The following is a 20741-nucleotide window of genomic DNA, read 5'->3' as shown; positions in this document are numbered from 1 at the left end:
CTTTAACAGAGCAAATAAACTCCAAGTATTTTTTTCCTACTTGTGTAAACATTCACTGAGGTACCTCCAGCCAGGAGAGGATGGACTACATGAAGAAACCATCCACTTTAGACTTTCATCATTCATATCTTCAAGCCATACAACCTTTTACACTGCTACCTCTGAAAAAGAAGACACCAGCACATGCATCAAACTCTTAATAACCTTATGGGGTAACCACATTCAGGGCAAGGCTGGTACACTGTTTTGCCTTAAAAATTTTTCCTTGCTTGTCACAATTAAGAATGACCAGTGCTACTTTGCGTATGCTTATAGGCTGTTTTTTCAGGTTTGGTCAGAAAAACTTGGGTGTCAAGTGGTAAAATTAAAGAGACAGAAGAGAGTAAAATTTGTCTGTTTCTTGCAACTGATACGGAAAAAACCCCAACCCTATAGTAGCCTTAATTTTAAACAATTTATGATGTTTCCAATTCATTCACAATAATTGCAATGGGAATGTCAAAAATTTATGTCAAAGATTTTATACATCATTAAGGGAGTACTGATAAAAGATCACCAATAGATTAAATAAGGTGGCTGAATCTTTCCAAAGGAGCCAAAAAGCCAAATGTGTACATTTCAGCGGGATTAAGGTGTCTGTCTGCTTTACACTTCTAAGGAAGAGAAAAAAAGTACCCTGACTGATTAATGTCTACTTTGGCTCTGAAATACTACATTTAATTATGTTTTGGTCTAATGGCTGGCATAGACTAGGAAAGGAAAGACGTAATCCCCTTCCTGCTCTCATCTACATCTGCCAATCATATCCACAAATAGCACTACCATTTTTTAAGATCCATTGGACCAAATCTTGAAGCCTTTTATTAGCAAAGAAATTTCCATTAACAGAGAGTGTTCCACACATGACAGCACTCCATACCTTGCATAATTCAGCTGCTGAATATAAACTACCGTTTCTAACTCTTCCAGTATTCAATTTTTATTATGCATAACATACTCCAGTGCATACAACAGCTCTTTTTAGGGCTTATCACTGCAAGATGACAAAGTGTCAGCTTTAAGCCACCCTTGAAGATTCCCCCTCCCTGTAAAGATGCCAATCTGAGATTCCGCAAGCAAAGGCATCTTGGTGTTCTATCACATGTCAGCAGCTATAAACAACAGCCTGGAGGGTGCTTTCCCTCCCTCTCCTGTAAACAAAGGAAGTCTTTATTCCTGTAGTAGTAGATCTTTCAAGAAAGCTGTGAATCCTGGCTGCTACATGGCAGAGATAACTCTTGCTCCTGCTAAATAGAGTTCCTTAGAAATAAACCATGATGTTGGAGACATTTATTTGCAAGACAGCTACACATCCTCAAAACAAAACACATTCTATAGCATATTATGCATTTCAGATTCCTCTGCACATCCAACCAGTGATGGATTTTCACCTCTAATTTTAAGGAAGCAGTCATCATTATTCAAATGAAAGAGAGCCTTGTTTTAAATTGAATGAAGATTATTTCACTTTGCTTTTTTAGAACTGTAGATTTGTGGAAGCAGTAGTGACATGAGGTATCTGGGACTGAATTAACCTTATAAAACCAGTAAATGGAAGCAGCATTCTTTGGTGATACTCATCCACCATACAGAACAATAGTGGATTCCACTTCCCTGGTAAAAATAAGGATTTTCCCCCACAATATATCACAGCTGCCGTGCTGTCATCCAGTCAACATTTCAAGCTCCTCACAACCTTGTTTAAACACACAGAACTACACTGTCCACTACTGTAAATGCACTAAGGTCAGTGGAGATAGAGCTGTCTGCAAAGATCCCTGGGTTTTCTTATTTGCACTTCCAAACTCTCTTCCAGCTCCCCAAATTCCACTACAAGAGCTTCCTGCTGAAACACCACCACTCATTTCTAGCAGCCATGAACCATCTTTAAGGTAGGAACATCCTGGAGAAAAACTGCTGTACAACATTCATAGCCAGGACTACAGAATAAATCATGTTACAAACACAGGCAGAAGATAAAAGCTACACAATTACTGCACACACAAACACAGCACATGCCCTTAAGAAATAACACACAAAGGAGTGTCATCAGCCCAGCCCAGTAGAAAAGACAAGTGAAGGTAGTGACTCTACAGATAGGCTCACAATGTGTTTCACACAGAAACCCTCTTAGCATAGCCATTGATCATATAAGTATAGTGGAATGTACAGTACCCATTTAAACCTTTTTACATCAGCCATTCTCTCCTGAAGTGCGTGAATACAGCATTGATGAATAAAATTCTTTGGAGACAGACATACATTTTGCTTTCAGTCACAAGACAGGCTGATGCACATGCTGGATATGAAGTGTCATAATCACTTGTGCTCCTCCGCCTAACCCTATGTTAGTTATTAAACAATTCTTAGGGCTTTTTTGTTTGCCCCTCACCCCTTTTTTTAAATGGGCACAGCATTCCTCAGTTTTCTGCCTGCTTACACTCCTGATCCATAAGCAAGCAAGAAGTCTGAGGTATTGCAATTTGAGGTTGTTACCTGCTGCTATTCAAAGCTCTTCAGCTGCAAGCTCTTCTCTCAGACCTCACATCAAGGGGCCCAGTTCCAAATCCCATTCCTGCTGGGCAAAGCTGATTACTCAGGCCAGACCTGCTTGTTACCATCTAGCTAAAAAGTAACAGACCAAGCTGGATAAAATGGCGCAGGAAGGAGAAAAAACAAAACCAAAAATAAAAGAAATGACCACAGTTATGTTCCTTGGCCATTCCTTAATCCTAAAGGGTCCACGCAGGAGCAACCACTCTTGCAGCAGCAAACAGGAATCATTTCAGCACCACTTCTGCCACTGTTGCCAAAGTCTCCTAGATGCAGCCAAGCAGGCAGGAAGCTGCTTTCCAAACAGGGCACCCAAAGATAATGCTGAACTCTTTTCACCGTCGCCATTCCTTTGTAGTGTTATTTCCATGCCTTTCTACCCACAAGGGAAGTAGAAGTGGTGTATGTATCTTTGTGCAATTACAGCTATTTTTGTGTGCTCCAACAACAGGAGGGCAATCGCTGGCAGCTTAGCTGTCCTCAGGCTGTACACCTTTGTCATCCCCAGGAAAACTGCCCATAAGTCTGTACACTTCTTTTCTTTCTGGTTGGTTGTCAACACTAGCCATCATCAGTGTCATCTTTAGATTGTCTGCATGGAGCAAAGAGGCAGCTTATCTTGACTGTAAATATGTGAATGTGATTAAACCCCACAATATGTTGTGGTGAAAAGCTGCAATAGCTTTTGAAGGAGCCTGAACAACATTTCAAGACAACATCTATATAACCTTTAAAGGAAGTTATCCCCCTGCTCCTCTGTCTCACCTCTAATATCAGTACATCCATAAATGAAAAAAATTCATCTGCAGCCACCATACCCATGGCTTTTACTTAACAGGTACATGGACACGCATGCTTTCAGCTGCCTTATCTTAGGCACCTCTCAGAAATTCTTTTCTTTGACTCCCTGAAGCAAATCCCAATGTAAGCAGCTCTGTCCTTGCAATGCAGCTCTGTTGCAATCTGCCACAACTTCAAAATTAGTGGTAAAAAGAAAATATAGTGGAAGAAAATCCAGTATCTTACAGGGTTCACTCAGAAAACACGTGTTCCTCAAATAAAATAGCTTTTGTGTTACTCAGAAGACAAGGCAGCAAGTTCTTATATAAAGAAGAACAAACTAAACAGGGTTTCCTTTCTTGTACTGTCAGTACTGGCACAGATGTGATCTGCAAATAATAGTGTGTGGGGTTTTAAATAGACTTTAAAAGAATTATCCAGGAAATCTGTGAAGTTTCTCAAAGGTCCATCTAGGCATTTTCTAAACCATATTTGTCCATTATTAAACTGCTTAGGCTAAGATATACATACTGTTTTAAAGTAAAAGAAATTCTTTGTTAAAACCTTCCCCCACCCTGAAGATTTTACCTACATATGCTACTCATTTTTTTGGCAATTTGCATAAAGACAGAAGTGAAATATAATCCTGAAGCTCAATTTTCAATATAAACCAGTAAAAAGCTATAATAAATTCTGCCAGTCACAGTTCAGCTCTCTTTCATAGGAGGTATTACACTGAAACAAATCAAAATGGTCCATAGCCTCTCTAAATTGCTTTTGAACATCGTCCTTGAGCACCTCCAATTCTTTATCATTTATATCAAACCCAATTTCCATTGAGACTCCACTAGTAGTATGTTGTAAATCTGTCAAGTCCCTTGGAGACCCTTGGCAACCACTTTTGTAAATCTAGCACCTCCTTGGAAACTCTTGTTGTGAAAAATAAAAATCATCCTTATGCTTGGTGAAAATTGATATACTTGGAGTACCTGAATGCAAATGTAAGAAAACAATCTTCCTTGGAGTCCTCCGAGTGTTGCTGTGAAGCAGAGCCATCAATCTCCTGCAGCCAGCCACAAAGATGGAATTCTACCACATGTATCCATGCACTGTCAGGCAGTGCTGCTTCTTCATGAAGGCTAAAAGGCTGCTACGAGCACTTGAAAAGGGAGTTCTGAACCATAAAACACAGACAATCTCTATTTGGTTGTGTTCAGAAAAAACAGCAAAACCTTTCCTCTGCTCCTTAAGGGACCCAGGGCCTGCTTCACAACTAGCAAAAACTGCTTTTGATCCACTCAAGTCACCGACCTTTCCTAGGTAAGCATTTGGTTTGCTTTCCCGCTGTTTTCTTCAGAAATGTTCATTCTTGCTCCCTTCTCAACTACACATGCTACTTATTGGAATGTTAGTGCATTCAACTTATTGGAATGGTATTGCAACCATCTTACACGTCAGAGTTTTTGTAGGCTTAGGGGGTTTTGGCAGGATAAGGCAGGGGGCAGCAGCAGCATTTCCTATCAGACCTGCACTCCTAAAATCTATTCAGCAACAGGGTGTTAATCATTACTCTATAATCACTTGATTCGTACAGCTTTAGTACAGTAAACAAGGTAGCTGTACAGAATGCTGTGCACTAGATGCTACACAAGATCTTAGCAATCAGCAGCAGCTTTCAGATTCAGTAGGGTTCAGCCAGGAAAGTTCACCTAAAGAATAAGGTGAAAGTCAATACATTTGGTAACCTGGATGACACAGAATGACAGCACCAGCTTCCCTGGCTTTCACCTGTGTCTGTTATTCAGCCCCTCAAACTCTACCTTCTTCAGAAAAAGCCTAAGTTGAAAAGACATCATCCTATAAACTCAGTTGCTGCCTTTATTGAATTTAGCACCATTTTGACATTGACAATCCCTGGGTGCAATGCAACACACTTGAAAATACCAAAATCATAACACTACAGAGTCAGCACATTCCTGAGCACTTCAAGCCAGGCTGCTGCGTTGAGACATTCATACGTGTGCTCATAGTTAAAACCTGAGTATTTCTTAAAAATTGCTACAGTACCTGATAGACAAGGACAAACAAGTGACAATCCACAACTGTGCCACCGCTACATGCTCACCGAGAACCAGATGACCACCTTGTGATGGTGACAAGTCATTTCGAGCTGGCTGCACCACGTAGGCCAAAACCAAAGTTAGAATTGACATTTAGCTCCAGACTGTTTACTTCGTCCTAACTGAAGCACTTCCTAACCCAAGCAATCATCTTGAACAGCATCAAAAGGCAGCAGGATTATAACTGACAGTAGGAAAACATAAGAACTGAAGAGTATATACACACACATTATATATATATTCACAAGCACACACAGTGAAATGATCTGTGTGTATTTATGCGTATACATAGGCAGGCACATGCAAGCCTAACTTGAGCCCTGGACACCTGGCAGAAGGTCCCACTGACACAACAGCCATACGCGAAATGACCACAGGGCACAAGAAGCACTACTCAAGCTGGGTTCAGCCAGAAGGGCTTAGCCAAACTGGTAGATAACTGACAGCACTGCCATCAGGTTTCACTCAGGTGGGAGTCTCACTAGTATCCAAGGCAATGCCTAATGACAAATTTCGTTCATTTACTAAATTCAACATATATTTTGTTTTAAAAAAAGACTAAGGATTTCCCACAAGAATTATTGCACAATCCCAGAAAATGTTAAAGGGTTACAAATGAAATGACATACTAATGGCTTTAAGCATATCAGAGTGCAGTGCCACTAGTCCCTTATTACGTTCAGGTGGTCTAAAACGTAACTGTCTATACATGACAAAGCAGGCATCTTGGCTCTAAACAGGCACCTCAGATGATGTTGCAGTTTGTCTTGGCTGTACAAACCAATCCAAACCCAGAACTCCAGAGAAGCTGATCCTGGTTTTTGAATTGGCAATAAACCCAAGTAGTCAGCTGGGATGCGGTGGCAGGATCTAAACCGAGGAACAGGAAATAGTAGTCAAGAATAAACAGAATGGATATCTGAGCACCACATCCAAGATAACCCACCCCAGTGAACAAAGTCACATAACCCTGCAAATAACGGCCGGAGGGCACAACAGCCTCCCATTTCTATGTCCTCTCTGGTGCAGTTTTGACCAATAACACCTCTCCCTCAAGAGAAGTATTTTCTTAGAGCAGACATGGAAAAACTCACTAACAGTTCCTAAAGTTCTGATACTTTTAAGGTAGATTTAGACAACACCCAGAAATTCAGCCAGCATGAGGTAGGTATGAAACAACGTACACAATCTCCAAAAAGCTTGTAAGATCAGTAATTCCACAGTATGTTCTTTAGCAGAAGTTTTCCAGCCAGAGACCTTGCAGTAAGTCTTAGGGGTCAACAGCATGGGGTTGTTTTGCTGTTGAGGTGTGGGACTTTCAATAGTTGCCAGAATGTTGTGTTCTGACACAGACTCCTCATAGTGAAGAGATCCTAAAGCAGAGTATGAGCCTCTCTCGAAACCACAAGCCAGGGCTCACCTGCAAGGAAGCAGTACTTCTCCAAGTAGACCACTTTGTTGGTTTATGCTGGTGAGGATCTGGGCTACTGGGACAATAACTAGAATTTCTCTGCTATTATTCCAGGACACAGAAAAATCTGGCTGCAAATTATAGCAAAACCAGTCCTGCTCCATTCATTTTTATGCAAGATTGCAGACAATTGTAGCAGCACACTAGTGCCATGCTAACCTGGCAGATGTTGCCATTCTCAAAGGTGTGATTTTCATACATCTAAAGGAAAAAGGAGCCAAACCCCTCTGAAAAAACAGACCCCTGTGGTCCTGCTCACACAGAATCCTCCCCAGATTAAGACCTGCGTGTTTCATCTTGTCCAAGCCTGGTGAAATAGCCAGTGCTGCACCCATCCTCTTGCCTATCAGTAACTGCAATATTCCTTAATTGCAATATTTTGCACAGTTATGCCACTGATTAGGTTCATCCTCACCAAGCTGGTACAAAAATGAACTTTTCAGTGGCATGCCAACAACAGCAATGAAGATGTATACCGTGGAAATGTGGTACTGTGCAGCCATCCAGGTGACAAGCCACCATACGAAACATTACAAAGATGAAATTTCTGTTTCCTAAGGCCTTCCTTCTATTGTCACTCTTAACTCAGGGCACTCAACATCATGCTTCAGTTCCAATACTTCATTAACTCACATTAACACAACAGTTAGGACACCGGCAGCCCAATAGGGAAAGGCTGTGAACCTAACAATACTTTCAAGCAGCTCCGACCCCTTCTTCTCCCCTCCCATGCAAAAGTCAACTCCTCTCATACTAACAAAATCCCTCTGGATTTAGCCCAGCTGATAAACTTCTCTCAGTTGTGAGGTGAAACACACAGCACAAAGCACAAAGTTTATGAGGAATTCAAGAACTCTTGCAATCAATATGCAGCACAGATCTCTGCACTACAGCAGTTACATTATCTTGTGTGGCACATGCACTGTTCCCATGGCAACCAGCATCCTTCATCCAACTCCATTATTACAGCTATTTGAGGCTTTCAGAATCTCTGGTGTCCAAGCCACGGCTCAGAGCTACTTTGTGCTAATAAGCCTCAAGAATAGATACAAGAAAAGGAGAAAATACAGCAAACTGGGTTTTGCTCCTCTATAAGCACCATGGAAAGCAAGAGGTGGCATGGGAAATATAATTCAATCAGCTAAGGGGAAGTGACTCTTATATAACTGCCTTCATTAAGGGAGACGAACATAGTGCACATTCACCGCAGCTTTTGCACTCCAGCACATTTAACAGTCACCTCAGCCAGTTTGCTGATGAAGAATGACTTTGTATTAGCTATGAGGAAACAAAAATCTTACTGTACATTTATTGCAGTATTGATTTCTCCATCGCTGATATCAAATGTATCTTGATCTCTTACAAGGACTGAGTTTGTAACTATCTGCAGAACTGGTCAAGAAGATGATCTGATTGTGACCTTTTTATCATGCCCAGTGTTTAAACTTTAAAAGGTGATTATCAAAACCTATAATCTTCATAGTATAATCTATACTTGGTTTATATAAACTGTCCCCAGATACATTAAGTAAGCTTTTTCTATCAATATCACCACTTTTTTTTCACTAGCATTTAAGCATTTCCACATCAAAGCATTACAGCAACTTCATTATGCTTTGCACGGCTTAATACAAAGTTTCTCTTAGTCACCAAGCAGGGAATTTCAGGCAGAAAATAAATAACCTAACTTATTAAAGCGACCCTTGACAAATCATCCCTAAGCTGCTAGCTAGAGGTTTTGTCCCTGTGCAGTACACATGGGTCAGTAGGAACAGAAATGCTTTGAAGTTGGAGGGTTTGAAGGCTCTTGAAAAGAAACGCTAGAATAAAAAAGGAAGGCACTACACTGGAAAATGCCCTTACGATTGACAGAGGAGACTGACAGGCTGCTGCATCCAGCTGATCTTTAGCTACACCTAAGCTTCATTGTGCTCAGCACCTGTTCAGAAAGAGCAGTGATTCTTTAAGTGGCTTGAACACCATCAGGTCACCTCATTCAGCATCAGGTCAGGTGTACCCATTGCTGTTGAAAGCAGGCAAGGTCAAAAGCAAGATCAGTCTTCAGAACAGATCTGTTGGGGAGATGAGGGAAAGCAGTTGCTGCCATTCTCACAAGCCCCTGTCCATTCACAGAGCGTCCAGGCATGTGGATCAACAAAGCCAGTTTCACAGAGCCCCTGTGAACAGCTGGAACCACAGGGCCCAGGAAGCCCGCTGGAAGAGGAGCCTTTTCCCCATTCCATTTCCACTACACTCCAGTTGCAGAGCAAGCACTGCATCCCACACTAGCACCCAGGAGAGTCCCAGTAGGTCCTGTTCTTTCAGGCTGGAGAGCAGTGGTGCAGGAAAGAGTAACCAACATTACACTCGGAGTATGATTTTCAAGCCTAGGTGATACAGATTCAAATGTTAGGTTCTACAGAAAAAAAGAAAAAAAAAAAAGGAAAAGATTAAAAAAACCCTCACCCCTTCTACTACTGGTAAATGAATGTGCTACGCATTGAGGAAAGGCAAATAGAGCACTACTTGCTCACAGCTCCTGCATCACCGGGGTCCATGGTGCTGTTTGCCACCTGGAAGCCTCCTGACCTGCCCATGCCCTCACTTGCTGCTACAACCCGCTGTTGCATCATCTCCATGCCTGGGATCAGTCTCCAGGCTGACTGCTTGTTCAAACAGGTCAACTCACTCCAGGACAGTGAATAAAGTATGATTACTATCTGAGAACACAGCTCCTGTAAGATGTAAGTGCCTTTACATCTGAGGCTGAAGACATGCTGCTATTCAGCTCTGGGACAGATTTTGAATTCTGCTCGTGTTTGACAGCTAGTGAAATCAATGGAATTAAATTCAAGTCATTTTTACTACTTAAGCCCTCAAAGAAGCTTAACATACTTAATCATATAGCTTTCTGCTATTAAATAGCTTGCAAGAGGAAGAGGAATTAAATTTTTCATCTACATCTTCCCTTTGGAACCTGCATAACAAGTTTGCACCTCTAATTTTCATGCTTGCGATACTGAAAAACTGTGGTTTTGCAAAGATATGGAAGGATGATCCATGAATGCTTAAACTGCTCTTTCCTTTTTTGTCCTTCGACCCAGGTATAGCTGCTTATGTCCAGTTCAAATTCAGGTCCTGTATCACCCTCCTCTACATGACCAGCAAAGGATGCTAAGACAGGACTGCTAGGTGAAGCAAACCAGTAGATGCAGCTGCGGAAGGTGACATTGTGTTACCCTGAAATCCATCTGCTAAGCTAGAGAGGATTTGTCACACAAAAGCAGCAAGATCCTTGAGGAGTGATATTCTTTCAGAAATATTAAAACCCCGTGCAAATAATCCCAGTTAATTTTAATTTCGGAAGGTTAGATAGTCCTCAGAATTTTCTGTAATTGCATATTCCTCAGAATAGACTCCTCGGGTTGCTCTGTAATCAAATCATAATTAAAGCATCTGTGTCATTTTATCTATCCCTTCCTGCTATTTACAGAAGGCAACAAAGATGCAGCATGCAAAATTTCCAGCATCAAGGCTCATCATCAGAGCAATAATAGGGATTTGTGCTCGTGTGACTGTCTGAGTGTCTCCTTGGGCTTTCATTAGCCTTTAAAAACAACTGAGGAAGAGAAGAATACTAAACAGTGCCCCCCTTGTTGTATCCACAACTGGAGGCCATGTTTTATCCCTGTAACACTTGTTTTTAAAACAGTTGCCTCATTTCATCTCAGCTTCACAGAGAAAAGTCTTAGAGTGGGGAAATAGCTGTTGCAGTCTGAAATTAAGAGGTACGTTAAACAGCAGTATCACCTCGATTGGAGAAAAATCTCCGAGCACTGTGTCAGTTGTCAGACTGAGTCCCCACTCCATTTCAGCCAAACAGCAAAAGAACAACCAACAAGCAACTCTGCTCCCCCGAGCTGTACCACAGAGCACCAAATTAACTAGTTCTAGGGCTCAGCCTGGTGAAGAGCTGAGGGAATTACCTGCAAGTGAATGTCACAGGGTATATTTTGCTGTCCCACTCCCCTCCAACACACACTGCTTGAAGTGATGAAAACACTGAGCAAACTTCCCTGGGAAAACAGTCTGCATCTGGGGCTTAGTTTTATATATTTTACTTCAGAGGAAGGGAAAAAATAAAATACAGGATTTCTTGCACAAGCAGAATACAAGCTCAGACTGGGACAACTTTCTTCAGAATTTTAGGTTTGTATTTAAAGGAATACATTGATTCATAACTGAAAGCAGGTATTTTTCACACGAAAATGTTGTTATGTATTCATTCACCACCGACAGGACCTTTTCTTATTTTCTTTCTAGATTTCAGTTTTGTTACACAATTTTGTAAGGTTACGGAAAGAACCTCAGCTGTGCAGGCATTGTTCAATAAGCATTTGATACCAGCTGTATTCCCAAGTACTGATTTTTCACTGCGTACTATTCACTATAACATCATTCTAATTAAACTTTGAAATAATTGTTATTTTACACAGAAAAGGTTCAATTTGCACAAAGATTATTCCAAGACTGCTTCAGACTAAAATCGGCAATAAGTTTGCTGGCAACATATCACAGCTTTTAAAACAAAGAGCAAAACTGGAATAAAATAAAAAATTTTCCAGCTTAAAAATAAATAATAATAATACCCCCCCCCCCCCGCACACACAATTATTCTTAAATAACTTCTATTTTTGGATGATGAAGTCTTTCAGAAATGATTTTGAGGGGAAAAGTGATTTTTGAACAATCAATACCAAAATATGCTGGATTTAAGTCTGAAATAGAAAGCCTTTTAATACCTAACAGAGTGCTAGCTACTGGTGTGGATGGCCCACATCTGAGTTTGATATTTCTTCTAATGGGTTTCTTTTTTCTCTTGGTTTTTTTGCTGGTGATTTGTTGTTTTATTTCAAAATGAGACAATAGTAGCACACCGGAATTCCTACAGAGCAGACAAACAGAAGACTTGTGAGACACCAAAGTGATCACTTACTGCCCTGCACCAATTACAGCTGAAGTCAAAGGACTTGTGCCTGTTAGAACATGTGGTTTCCCTGTAACCCATGGAGTCTGTCTGTCATCGAACTGTCATTAACGCAATACAAAGCAGAATTATTGTCAAGAGTGGCATTTTCTGCACATTTATGTCTGACTAAAGCAGCAACGTGGAAACATCGGAATGTTAATGTAAATGTCCAGGGTCTGTTTCCTTGGGGGAAAGCCAAGGCAGGACCTCTCAAGCTGACATTGTTCCAGCAACGCTCATGTGAGTGGCAGTAGCATTTAGTCCTTGGTTTGCAGATTACATCAACTCTATTGTGGACATGGTCAGCATCTCCTGCGTGCACAAGCTTGCATGTTGGCCAGATCTTGAACAACTAAAATTGTTGCAAAACACATTCATGCAAAAATTAGAAAACCAATAAAGGTTTTTTTGGAGAGTAGCAGTTTGTTGTTCACGCCACACTGTGTGACTTCCCTTCTTCAAATGCCTGTGTGATGGAAAGGAGAGTACATATACAAATGATATTTTTTAATGATGTTAATTCCTAGTACCTGAAGGACCAAACCCTGTCTGCATTCTGCAAATAGCAAAGAAGATCCAGATGTAGATCAATCTATCTATCAGGTTACCGTCCAATCTGACTGAATGGAACACATTGCAGATATCCAGCTGTTGGTGTTGCCCTTATAAAAGGAAAAAAAAAAAAGAAAAAAGAAAAAAAAAAAAAGAAAAAAAATAAAAAGAAGCTCTTATAATCCACTTGGTATGCCATTCTAGTCTCACACGAAGCTTGTGATAAAAGCAGAAGCTGGGGCTGAAGCACTGGCTACCCTCCTACAGTCAAAGGACATGGTTCTGGAAATGGGGGCACAAAGTATCTGTCACTAAAAGCAATGAAGCCAGTCAATTGTGGGGGTTTTAAGCCAGATATCAGATAATTCGCCCACCATCTGAATGCAGCTTAGTCTTGAGGTGAGTAACAAAAATCTCAAGGCTACATTTCTTATTGCTATTTGTACAAAGACTTCATTCCCTTTTCTGTTGCTTCACTGAGCTACTGCAACAACTGACATTGCTTTTTAAGCAAGATCTGTCATGACTGTGAAAGCATTTGCTGCCTTTCTCCACTTGGCCAAGTCGCCTGTTCAAAGAGGTCAGGACTGCAGCATCAACCTTCTATCACAAGCATTCAGACAGGCTCTGAGGTGCACTGCTTTCTGCAATTTATGTAACCAAATGTGTCACCATATTAAAAGCACAACCATGCAAATATCACAGATGACCGTCTAACACGCAGTTGAAAAGCACAGATATATCCCCAAGTCCAAATTAATTTTTCGTTTCCAACAGTCAAAGCAAGCATGAGTTAGAAAGAATCATGGTAAGCAGCAAATCCTAAGATAACTTGAAAAGAAATTGTCACCAAGGATTCTCTTCAGAGACAATATTTTTTTTCCAAATCACTCGTTCGTAGTTGAGTCATCCCAGAAAGCATCTAAAGCTTGTGGAAATTTGTCACTGCATATAGCACGAGTGCAGAATTCTTGCAGATTATTTACAATTTCCCTTTTTGCATCTGTGGCTTGAATTGCACTTATTGCACTTACATCATGAATAGGTTCAAACACACAGTTAAAAACATCTTCCCGCACCACCTTCCTACTTGTTCCCTGTTCAATTACTATTCTGTTACACCTAATAGTGCCATCAATGCTGCAGTACTTTATCAGTAATAGAAGCATCACATCAGCAGTCAGTATCTTCAGTAAACACATTACCCACCAACTCCTCCACCCCAACAAATCCTGTACTTTTGAAATGCTTTTTAGCAGCCCATGATACTCATGGCTCCAGTGAGACTGGTATATGCAGCCTCTGAAGGCTACTAGACTTGGCTTTCAACTTTACCAAACAAAACCATGTGTTCAATAAAGCAAACATGACAATTGCTTCATTTGTCCCTTTTTCACATGCATATGAAACAGTAAGATTTAGGCACCTAAAACACACACACACAGCCCTATCCTAGAATATTTCAACTCACTGGGTATGAAGTGATTCATGATCACAGAACAACTATTTATCATGAAAACAACTGCCTAAAATTTTTGTTCACCCATGCTCACATGAACACATATAATACAAAATAAACTGTAAAATCTAGCAACCCATGCTGACCATCACCAAATGACATCACTTGTGCCTTCTACCTCAGAAGAAACAAAAAAATGTTGTTTTCTTATACATTCTATAAACTCTAAAAAAATTAGAGTTCCCTATGATGCAAGCGTCGATATTAAAATGCTTCAAACTTACCACTGGTTAAATTACACCTATTAGGAAAAAAAAGTAAGTAATGAAATACAGAGCTGTCAATGCTTAACACAGCATTAACGTGGCAATTCCTGACAAGATTTCATCCACCTAACATTAGGATTAAAATTTATTCTGGCAACTGAAAGAAGGTATCAGCATATGTTTTCTCCGTTCCCCCTGCCCCACCTAAAGTATTTAGCTTCACACATATTAAGTGGCTTGATTCTCAACAGTGCTGAAGTGTCTTTGAAATTCAAGTCACTTTTGCACCTCCAGGCAAATTTAGTAACTCCAGGTGTTAAATCACTGCCCTTCATATCTAGATCTCCACATTTAAAACATAAACTGCTAAATTCCTCAGATTTTGGAGAAGCCAGGATCAGCCACTGCCCCTTTAATATTCCACCTCATCTCCAAAAAGAATGTCTTTTTACTAGAGCTCAGTGTGATTCACTGGAATTTGCCAGGCAGGTCAGGAAATCCCCTGAAGCAGAGGAAGAATATTAAAGAGATGGGACATGTATATCAAATCTCATTACTGTTCTCTTATGAGAATCAATCAAGTGAAAGGACACGATGATGTCATTATGACATCATTTACTTTGGGATTAGAAATTCATAGCTACTTAGCAACTGAAGCTGTCCAATACATAAGTGAGAGATCCAGTGGAAGATGTTATCACCTGACCCACTTACTGCAAGAGAAGTATTTGTCAATTCTTGTTTCAAGAATTAGTAAGACATACCAGAACTTAAGAACCCTACCATTTCGAGTGCAGAATATTACAAATACAGCATTTTCTGCCCTTTTTATTAACATTCAGGCATAATTTTTACCCCGTAACAGCCAATGCCCACGTTCCCATCTTCCTTTTCACCTTCTCCTAGAATTAAACCCTAAAAATGCCAACAGAAAAAGCTTGTGCTAAACAGACTTTGTTATTTTAAGAACTACAATCTCCATCAGACCTCGTACAGTTAAGGAGCTCCAACATAATTGTGTGAAAAGTGGAGCTTAGAAAGCGGGTTTATTTCAGTAAGCTGAAAACATCCAGCCGAGATGCTCCAGGATCTGTCAGAAATTCCAACGAAAATACAAAATAAAGAGCTTTGTGCATGAAAAGAGAATTGGTCACGCTACTTGTGAGGCTATTTCTGGGACCTGAATAGGGTTTGATGCCCGCAATCTATGCCTGACCTGATTTCCTTCAAAGTTCACTCCCCTCTGCTGAAAACACAGTTTAGACGAGTTCTAAAGCAAAGATAAGACGTGAACCGAAATCATAAGTAAGTCTTTACATCCGTTCTCAATCGCCTACAGACAGCACTAGCTTCGCACTTGAGGTTTTCAAACCCGTGCTCTGCTACCGGCTCAGAGCACGACAACACATTTAGCACCAAACGAAAGGAAACAAAGCACTCCATCTTCTGGAAATAACTTTTATTAGGATGAGGCTGGGTGAGATTCCCAACGAATCGGAACAACTCCGCCGAGGGCGATGCCGGGCGCCGCAGGACGCCGCTGCAGGCGGGCTCCGCCGGCACGCCGCGGCTCTCCCTTCCCTTCCGTCGCCCGCCGACCCGAGCCTCACGGGCAGGGGGGAAGCTCAGCACTCCTCAGCGCGTCGGGAGCGGAGCCGGCGCCGGCACCACCCGCGAGTGCGGCCGCAACAGGCCATTCCCGGGGCCATTTACCTCAGCGGCTCCGCGGCCGACCCACCCGCGCGGGGCCGCCTCGCCTCGCCTCACCTCACCTCACATCCCCTCTCCTCTCCCCACACAGCGCTTCACCGCCCTCCGAGGAGACGGCGCCTCAGCCTCCTTCCCCCGAGGGCGGCCGTGGCCCCGCGGTCTCACCGGCAGCAACCCGCCCCGCGGGGCTCCGCGGTATCCCCCCCCCGCCACCGGCTCGCCTCGCCTCAGGGTGCCGCGGAGCGGGCACGCAGCGAAGCTGGCGCTCAAACGCGCGCACCCTACCTGCTGCCGCGGCCGAGGAACGGGAGGCAAGAGGACGGGAGGCAGGAGAGACGCCGCCGCCGCGCACCGACCCGTCCCGCCGCACCGGCGCTGCCCGCCCCGGCCGATAGTAATGTTCATTTAAAGCTCGGCGCCCGCCGCTCCGCCGCGCCCTCCCTCCCCACGCAGCAGCGGCCGCGCCCCGCCCCGCCGCGCCCCGCCCACAGCCCGCCCCTGAGGAGACGGCCCGGCCCCGGCAGCCGGGCCCCGGCTCGCCTCGGCTGGCCGGGGGTTCGGGCCTCGCCGCCTTAGCCCCTCGCCTCTAGCCCCGGGCCCTGCTGCGGAGAGGTGCGGCGGTCGGGAAAGGCGGGCCCGTGCCGGAGATCCGCTTCCCTGAGCCGCGGTTCGGTGGCCGCTGGTCCCCGCGGGGCCCAAGCTGTCCAAAGTGGAACAAAGAAGTTAAGAACGGCGAGAGCGAGAGCTGCTGGGCAGACCAGGGGCTTCTGCAGGGTCTGGGCAGTGTGTGTTTCCAAGCGGGACATGGCTTCAAGCAGGAGAGTTAGAACTGTGTTTGGAAGGTGCTGGGACACAGATACATTCCCAAACTCCCTCAAAATGTCCACATGTCAGAAACGAAACGGTCAGGATCGCCCCGTTTCCAGGATCCTTTTGGATCTGGCGTTTTCTCAGTGTAGGGTTTGCAGTCAGAAATCCCTGGCCACGGCTCTCCAGAGGACGCCTTCCCAGCCGGGGTTAGCTCGCTGCTGTGGTGGCACGTCACACAGTGCTTCACAAGTACAGCCACATCCAGGCACCAAGGAACACGGACAGGTAGAAGAAAACACAGCGGTGCCTTCGACTGCCCAGGGGATGCAATGGAGTGAGTGAATGGCAGTGACAACTGGCCAGAGGTCTGAACCAGAGCAACTCCTTCTTGAGGGTTTTCCAAGGTAAGCTGGTTTCTCTTGTGGCAGGACTAAAGTAGCCATCACTGCAGTCGAAGAGTCAATCCCATGTCTTGACCTGTATGTTTCACACAACCTTGGTGGTTTAGAAGATGAAGGAGCACTCACATCTCTACCAACATCTCTTATCATACACAAAATTGGTAACAAAACCAGCAACGTGCACTGCACCGTCATGCACTTGATGAGTGGAGAAGACCAGCCTCCTTCTTTACCTCCCAAGGTCTGCTGAGGTTTTCTGGTAAACATTCACCCCATCAGTTAGTTGTGAACCCACCCCAGATGTTTCTCTATCATCCTCTCAAAGTCTGCACTGCTCTATGTGAACTTAAGGATGATGTGTGAACTAGTGCTTAATACATGATAATCATACAACAACAGAAATGCAAACACTGAAGCTTATTACCAGGACATGCAGATAGCACACATCTCATGAAACATTTTGAAACCCAGCTAATTGTGCAGGGATTGCCAGATTGCTCAAAATCTTCAATGACTTGCTTGTGAGTTTTCATGTAGAAAATACGTTAACAGAAATTAACTCTGTTGCCCACTAGTTACAAGGAGTATTTATGCTGAGACCAGTAACTGGATTGTCCTGTAATACACCACAATAATCAAGATTTTCCTTTGCCCATGTGGCTTGAAAAGGTAATAGCTAATGATATTCTAGATATCTGATTCATACAGTGGCAATGAATGACTACTGCTTTGGCACCTCTACTGTTATTACAGGATTATAGATTTTGCTACTGATTAGCTCTTGATTAGCCCTTGTCTTCATCATAGTCCTATTGTCCTTGTGTTTCTGCCAAGTATTGGTTTGGATTGACTTGACATTTTTAAAATACAGGATATATTCAGTTGTTTAGACCTGCTCTCAAAGTATTACTGAATGTTCAGCTCACTTGAGGATGCATCTTAAACCGGAGAACTAAGGAGGCTCAAGGGACACCTTCTCACTCTACAACCACCTGAAAGGAGGTTGTAGCAAGGTGGGGTCAGTCTCTTCTCCCAAGTTACAAGTGATAGGACAAGAGGAAATGGCCTCAAATTGTGTCCAGGGAGGTAAGGACTGGAGATTAAGAACAACTTCTTCACTGAAGCATTGCCAAGCACACGGACAGGCTGTCCAGGGCAGTGGTGGAGGTATTTAAAAGATGTACAGGTGTGGCAGTTAGGGACATGGTTTAGTGCTGGGCTTGGCAGCACTGGGTTAACAGCTGAAATTGATCTTAAGGGTCTTTTCCAACCTAAATGATATGTTCTTGGGAATTGGTGCTGTAGTATCCCAGAGCCAAAATGCCAGCCCATATTGCCTTCCTTCTGCCCTCCTTCCCAGTTTCCCCCCCTACAGGTTTTTTCTGACTGTACCCCTTGAAAGGGAGTCTGATTTATTTTGGAGGCAGTGTCATGTTCTCTAACTATTTAAGCTTTAACTGCTAGGAGAGCTGTGACATGGTCCAGTGGAAAGTTCTGTTTAAAATTGGATGTCACACTACAGTTCATTGACTTGAAAAAGATCTGTTGCTGTTCCATCACAACTCAAAGGCTTGGGGGGCTGCATTATACTGGCTTACAAGGCAGGCGGACATGTCCAAGCTAACTGCAGACTGAAAGCAATGACAATACAGCATGGATTTCAGCACAAGCAGCACAAGCTTGTGGTGCTCTTGACACACTACTCATGGTAGCTACATGTGAAGATCCCTTCCTGTTCACTGAACTTACTGAGTATCTGATTTGTAATGCTGTTGTATGCTGCTGAATTCCTTAAAAACATCTAAGAAAAGGGAGCTCCTGTTCAAAAAAGCTCCTGTAGTGGAGGAAAACTACGGTTTCCCGAGTTTCCCCCGTGATTATTTATAAATGTGCTAGGCTTTGCCTGCTGTGTTGGCAAGCTGATGACTCAGAAGCACATATTTAGGGGAATCTGTTGAATGTATGGTTCCTGGATGCACAGACCTGCCTCTCTCGGGGTGTCACTGTGCACTGACTCCCCTGAGGGTGTATTGCTAACGCAGGCATTTCTCTGGCAGAAAGAAAGGGTGTAAGTCTGGAGCACCCCACTGCTTAATTGGGTCTGTGAAAAGACCTGAGATTCCTCTGTGAGACGAGCTTGTCAATGGGACTGAACTGTCACTTCCAGGAATTTAGTGTAACTTGGCTGATCTGGAGAGTCTGACAATGTGCAGGCAACAAATGCTACTGAGGCACTGTTTTAGCAATCTAAGAAGGGTGATCTTAGGGGTTTGAGGGTTGAAACCCTACATGTAATAGTTCAGTTGAGGAAACAGAAAAGGAGTGTTAACTGGAAGCTGTTATTTGCAGGCCTGAAGGAAGAAGACAGATGCACTGTTAAGTACAAAGCAACTTTGTACTCTGTACTCTTAGTACTCTTAGTACTCTGGCAGGTTTAAGAAATATTGCTGTCGCTGTGTTTGCACTAGTTTTAATACTGATAAATCTTACAAGCTACACTGCTGTATTTTTAATGCTATTCTAGATCACACAATATAAAGGCTATTGTTCTCATCATTGTATTTGTCAACTGCTTAAACTATTCCAGAGTGTAATCTTTCCAAAAGGTAGCTGCTTTTTTGTCAAAAGGAAAATACAGCCCCATGGTCGATGTTGGTTGGGTTTTGGTGGTTTTGTTTGGGGTTTTTCTTTGCTTTTTGTTCTTGTGATCCTGCAGCTTTTAACGGTTGATACCAGGTAGGAATTAGCTCACAGGCAACAAAGATCATGTGCTGAGCAGTGTACCACACTCAAGCACCATACCGTGCAGTATCAATTAGCCTTTGCTGCCAAGAATTCCCTAAGTTGTCAAGATTTTTGGTCATTACCCTTGTGGGTATAAGTTATCAGATCTCAGAAGCTCAGCAAGGTTATGTCTAGCCAGGACTCAGATAATAGATGTCACCACACAGATGCTGTACAGTGTGACAGTACTGAGCCGAAGGGTGCTTGCATGGAGTGTTGGAAATGGATCAGTGGAATCTTAAGGTTCTGGGTAGCATTTTTCATACAAGATCCCGTAACATTCTATGTGTACTAGCTAAGTACAGACTAGGACAGGCTAACATTTCCTTCACCAGGTCTCTGAGTAATACTTACTAAGCATTCCCTGGTGGTTCAGTTGGCTTTTTCAGAGTCCTTCCTTCTTGCCCTCCCTTTTTTTAGTTCACAGAGCACTGTGTTCTGATGAGCAGGTGCTATGTTCCCTCTTGGAAGCGGCCGCACTGCAAAGGTTAAAGAATATCCACCCTCATTTGAACTCGATTGCACGAGTATAATTAAACACAGCATTTGGCCAACTTTTTATCAAGAGCTCTTGGAGCCTTTGGGATGAAATATGCTATTATGATTATAATTTGCTATTAATTATCTGTTGATTAAAACCAGCAGGAATGTGTGTCACTACTAAAACTATCCATTTCTCCCTTTTCATGGGGTCAAACAGCAATGAAAACTTTACATTGGATTGGCAAATTTGGTGTCGTTTGGAAGTATTTAGCTGTTACATTTTA

General features: G+C 42.9%; 1 protein-coding gene across 1 annotated transcript in view; it reads right to left on the bottom strand.

Annotated features, from left to right (window-relative positions):
- Nucleotides 1-16364, bottom strand: part of SLC6A1 (solute carrier family 6 member 1) — a 61598-nt gene extending 45234 nt beyond the window's left edge. Inside the window, exon 1 of the mRNA XM_065687006.1 lies at nucleotides 16265-16364. The gene's annotated coding sequence lies outside the window, so the exon portion shown is untranslated. The remainder of the gene's footprint in view (nucleotides 1-16264) is intronic.
- Nucleotides 16365-20741: the final 4377 nt, after the last annotated feature.

Source organism: Lathamus discolor, chromosome 7, assembly GCF_037157495.1.
Source record: "Lathamus discolor isolate bLatDis1 chromosome 7, bLatDis1.hap1, whole genome shotgun sequence".
NCBI classification, from domain to species: Eukaryota; Metazoa; Chordata; class Aves; order Psittaciformes; family Psittacidae; genus Lathamus; species Lathamus discolor.
Note: the sequence above shows the minus strand (reverse complement) of the source record. Positions and strands in the feature narration are given on the sequence as shown.